Raw genomic sequence first — 5408 nt, forward strand, 5'->3', positions numbered from 1 at the left:
TCACAAAAGTCAGAGAATATAGCAGTCATACATCTTTGAAAGGTAGCAGGTGCATTGCATAAACCAAAAGGCATACGTCTATAAGCAAAGGTACCGAAAGGGCAAGTAAAAGTGGTCTTTTCTTGATCCTCTTTTGACACAGTTATTTCAGAGAAACCAGAATAACCGTCTAGAAAGCAAAAATGTGTATGTTTGGATAATCTTTCTAGCATTTGATCGATAAAAGGTGAAGAGTAATGATCCTTTTTAGTGGCTTTATTTAGTTTGCGGAAATCAATTACCATTCCATAACATGTAACAATTCTTTGTGGAATCAATTCATCTTTATCATTAGGAACAACAGTAATACCTCCCTTCTTAGGGACACAATGGACATAACTTACCCACTGACTATCAGCGACAGGATAAATTATACCTGCCTCCAGAAGCTTTAGTATTTCTTTTCTTACCAATTCTTTCATCTTAGGATTTAACCGTCGTTGGTGATCAACAACCGGTTTAGCGTCTTTCTCCAATTTTATTTTGTGTTGGCATAGAGTGGGACTAATGCCCTTAAGATCATCAAGAGTATATCCAATAGCAGCACGATGCTTCTTCAGAGTTTTCAGTAATTTCTCTTCTTCCTGCTCTGAAAGGTTAGCACTAATAATAACAGGATATATCTTCTTTTCATCAAGATAAGCATATTTAAGAGTATCAGGTAATGGTTTAAGCTCAAACACGGGATCACCCTTGGGTGGAGGAGGATCCCCTAGAATTTCAACAGGCAAGTTGTGTTTCAAAATAGGTCCCTGTTTAAAGAATACTTCATCTATTTCCCTTCTTTCATTCATAAACATATCATTTTCATGGTCTAGCAAATATTGTTCTAAAGGATCATTAGGAGGCACGACAATAGAAGCAAGACCAATAATTTCATCTTTACACTAGGCAATTCTTTATCATGGGGTTGTCTACGAAATTTAGCAAAATTGAACTCGTGAGACATATCCCCTAAACCAATAGTAACAACATCCTTTTTGCAATCTATCTTAGCATTAACAGTATTCAAGAAGGGTCTACCAAATATAATGGGACAAAAGTCATCTTGTGGGGAACCAAGAACGAGGAAATCAGTAGGATATTTAATTTTCCCACACAAGACTTCAACATCTCTAACAATCCCAATTGGTGAAATAGTATCTCTATTGGCAAGCTTAATTGTAACATCTATCTCTTCTATCTCAGCAGGTGCAATATCATGCATAATTTCTTTGTATAAGGAATGAGGTATTGCACTTGCACTAGCACCCATATCACATAAGCCATGATAGCAATGATCTCCTATTTTAACAAAAACAACAGGCATGCCTACAACGGGTCTATGTTTATTTTTAGTATCGGGTCTAGCAATTCTAGTGGCTTCATCACAGAAGTAAATAACATGCCCATCAATATTATCGACCAGGAGATCTTTAACCATAGCAATACTAGGTTCAACTTTAATTTGCTCAGAGGGTGTAGGTGTTCTAGTATTACTCTTACGAACCACAGTTGAAGCTTTAGCATGATCCTTTATTCTAGTAGGGAGTGGTTTCTCAATATAAGCGGTAGGAACAATAGGATCAACATTATAAGTGATAGTATTTTCTTCAACTTTAATAGGTTCGACTACTTTTACTTCAATGGGAGGATGATATTTAAACCACTTATCCTTAGGAAGATCAACATGAGTAGCAAATGATTCACAGAAAGAAGCTACTATCTCGGAGTCAAGTCCATATTTAGTACTAAATTCACGGAAAACATCGGTATCCATAAAAGATTTAACACAATCAAACTTAGGTGTTATACCTGACTCCTTACCTTTGTCGAGTTCCCAATCTTCAGAGTTGCGTTTAATTCTTTCCAATAAATCCCATCTGAATTCAATAGTCTTCATCATAAAAGAACCAGCGCAAGAAGTATCGAGCATGGAGCGATTATTGAGAGAAAGCCGAGCATAATTTTTTTAATAATAATTTCTCTTGAGAGCTCATGATTGGGGCATGAATATAACATTGACTTAAGCCTCCCCCAAGCTTGAGCGATGCTTTCTCCTTTGCGAGGCCAAAAATTATATATATAATTACGATCACGATGAACCAGATGCATAGGATAAAACTTCTGATGAAATTCGGATTTCAACCGTTTGTAGTTCCATGATCCAATATCATCACATAGCCTAAACCATGTCAATGCCTTTCCCTTCAAATATAAAGGGAAGACCTTCTTCTTGATAACATCCTCGGGCATACCTGCAAGCTTAAATAATCCACAAACTTCATCCACATAGATTAGGTGCAAATCAGGATGTAATGTTCCATCTCCTGTAAAAGGATTAGCTAGCAGTTTCTCTATCATACCCGAAGGAATTTCAAAGTAAACATTTTCAGTAGGTTCAGTAGGTTGAGGAGCAACTCTTTGCTCTATTGGTCGGGGTGAAGATACCCCGAACAAGCCCCTCAAAGGATTACTTTCCATAGTAACAAGTGACAGTAAATTTCAGCACACTATATAAGTTTTCCATACCAAATTCCACTTACCAAAGGCGCTTCACTCCCCGGCAACTGCGCCAGAAAAGAGTCTTGATGACCCACGAGTATAGGGGATCTATGGTAGTCCTTCCGATAAGTAAGAGTGTCGAACCCAACGAGGAGCAGAAGGAAATGACAAGCGGTTTTCAGTAAGGTATTCTCTGCAAGCACTGAAATTATCGGTAACAGATAGTTTTGTGATAAGGTAATTTGTAATGGGTAACAAGTAACAAAAGTAAAAAAGGTGCAGCAAGGTGGCCCAATCCTTTTTATAGCAAAGGACAAACCTAGACAAACTCTTATATAAAGGAAAACGCTCCCGATGACACATGGGAATTATCGTCAAGCTAGTTTTCATCATGCTCATATGATCACGTTCGTTACTTTGATAATTTGATATGTGGGTGGACCGGTGCTTGGGTACTGCCCTTCCTTGGACAAGCATATCACTTATGATTAACCCCTCTTGCAAGCATCCGCAACTACAAAAGAAGTATTAAGGTAAACCTAACCATAGCATGAAACATATGGATCCAAATCAGCCCCTTACGAAGCAACGCATAAACTAGGGTTTAAGCTTCTGTCATTCTAGAAACCCATCATCTACTCATTACTTCCCAATGCCTTCCTCTAGGCCCAAATAATGGTGAAGTGTCATGTAGTCGACGTTCACATAACACCACTAGAGGAAACACAACATACATCTCATCAAAATATCGAACGAATACCAGATTCACATGACTACTTATAGCAAGACTTCTCCCATGTCCTCAGGAACAAAAATAACTACTCACAAATCATATTCATGTTCATAATCAGAGGGGTATTAATATGCATAAAGGATTTGAACATATGATCTTCCACCAAATAAACCAACTAGCATCAACTACAAGGAGTAATCAACACTACTAGCAACCCACAGGTACCAATCTGAGGTTTTATGACAAAGATTGGATACAAGAGATGAATTAGGGTTTGAGATGAGATGGTGTTGGTGAAGATGTTGATGGAGATTGACCCACTCCCGATGAGAAGATCGATGGTGATGACGATGGTGATGATTTCCCCCTCCCGGAGGGATGTTTCCCCGGCAGAACAGCTCCGCCGGAGCCCTAGATTGGTTTCGCCAGGTTCCGCCTCGAGACGGCGGCGCTTCGTCCCGAAAGCTTCCTTCTGATTTTTTCCAGGGCGAAAGACTTCATATAGCCAAAGATGGGCATCGGAGGCCTGCCAAGGGGCCCACGATGCAGGGGGCGCGCCCCCACCCTCGTGGATAGGGTGTGGCCCCCCTCTGGTGCTTTCTTCGCCCAATATTTTTAATATATTCCAAAACCGACTTCTGTGGAATTTCAGGACTTTCGGAGTTGTGCGGAATAGGTCTCTAATATTTGCTCCTTTTCCAGCCCAGAATTCTAGCTGCCGGCATTCTCCCTCTTCGTGTAAACCTTGTAAAATAAGAGAGAATAGGCATAAGTATTGTGACATAATGTTTAATAACAGCCCATAATGCAATAAATATCGATATAAAAGCATGATGCAAAATGGACGTATCAACTCCCCCACGCAAGCTGATAACGAAGAATAGGTCCACATGTTTAGAGATAGAGGTGTCGATAAAATAAAATACGAACATTAGGGCATCATCATCATTCTTGTAACAACAACATATAAATATAAATATAAATATATATATATATATATTGTCATATGATTTCTTATGGTAAAATAACAATCTATTCACAATGTAAAGTATGAATCAGAAACTTCATTGAAAACTAACAAGCTATAATCTCAGTCATTGAAGCAATTGCAATTTATCATAACATCGGAAAGAGTCAATATAAGAGCTTTTCAGCAAGTCCACATACTCAACTATCATTTAGTCTTTCACGATTGCTAACACTCACGCAATACTTATGGGTATGGAGTTTTAATCGGACACAGAGAAAGATAGGGGCTTATAGTGTTGCCTCCCAACCTTTTACCTCAAGGGTAATGTCAACAATAATAGTTCATGATAACTTACATCTAATTGGATATATATATATATCAGGATCTTTCCAACACAATGTGCTTGCCAAAGGATAAAGTGTAAAAAGGAAAGGTGAAGATCACCGTGACTCTTGCATAAGGTATAAGTCAGAAATAAAAGACAGGCCCTTCGCAGAGGGAAGCAGAGGTTGTCATGTGCTTTTATGGTTGGATGCACAAAATCTTAATGCGAAAGAACGTCACTTTATATTGCCACTTGTGATCGGGACCTCTATTATGCAGTCCGTCGTTTTTATTGCTTCCACATCACAAGATCGTATAAAGCTTATTTTCTCCACACTAATAAATCATACATATTTAGAGAGCAATTTTTATTGCATGCAACAATGACAACTTACTTGAAGGATCTCACTCAATCCATAGGTAGATATGGTGGACTCTCATGGCAAAACTGGGTTTAAGGATATTCGGAAGCACAAGTAGTATCTCTACTTGGTGCAAGGAATTTGGCTAGCATGAGGGGAAAGGCAAGCTCAACATGTTGGATGATCCATGACAATATACTTTATTTCGGATATAAGAAAACATAACCCATTACGTTATCTTCCTTGTCCAACATCAACTTTTAGCATGTCATATTTTAATGAGTGCTCACAATCATAAAAGATGTCCAAGAGTATATTTATATGTGAAAACCTCTCTTTCTTTATTACTTCCTATTAATTGCAACGATGACCAAAACTATGTTTGTCAACTCTCAACAACTTTTATTCATCATACTCTTTTATATGTGAAGTCATTACTCTCCATAAGATCAATATGATCTCTTTAATTCTTTTTATTCTTTCTTTTTACTATTAT

This window comes from Aegilops tauschii, chromosome 2, assembly GCF_002575655.3.
Source record: "Aegilops tauschii subsp. strangulata cultivar AL8/78 chromosome 2, Aet v6.0, whole genome shotgun sequence".
NCBI lineage: Eukaryota > Viridiplantae > Streptophyta > Magnoliopsida > Poales > Poaceae > Aegilops > Aegilops tauschii.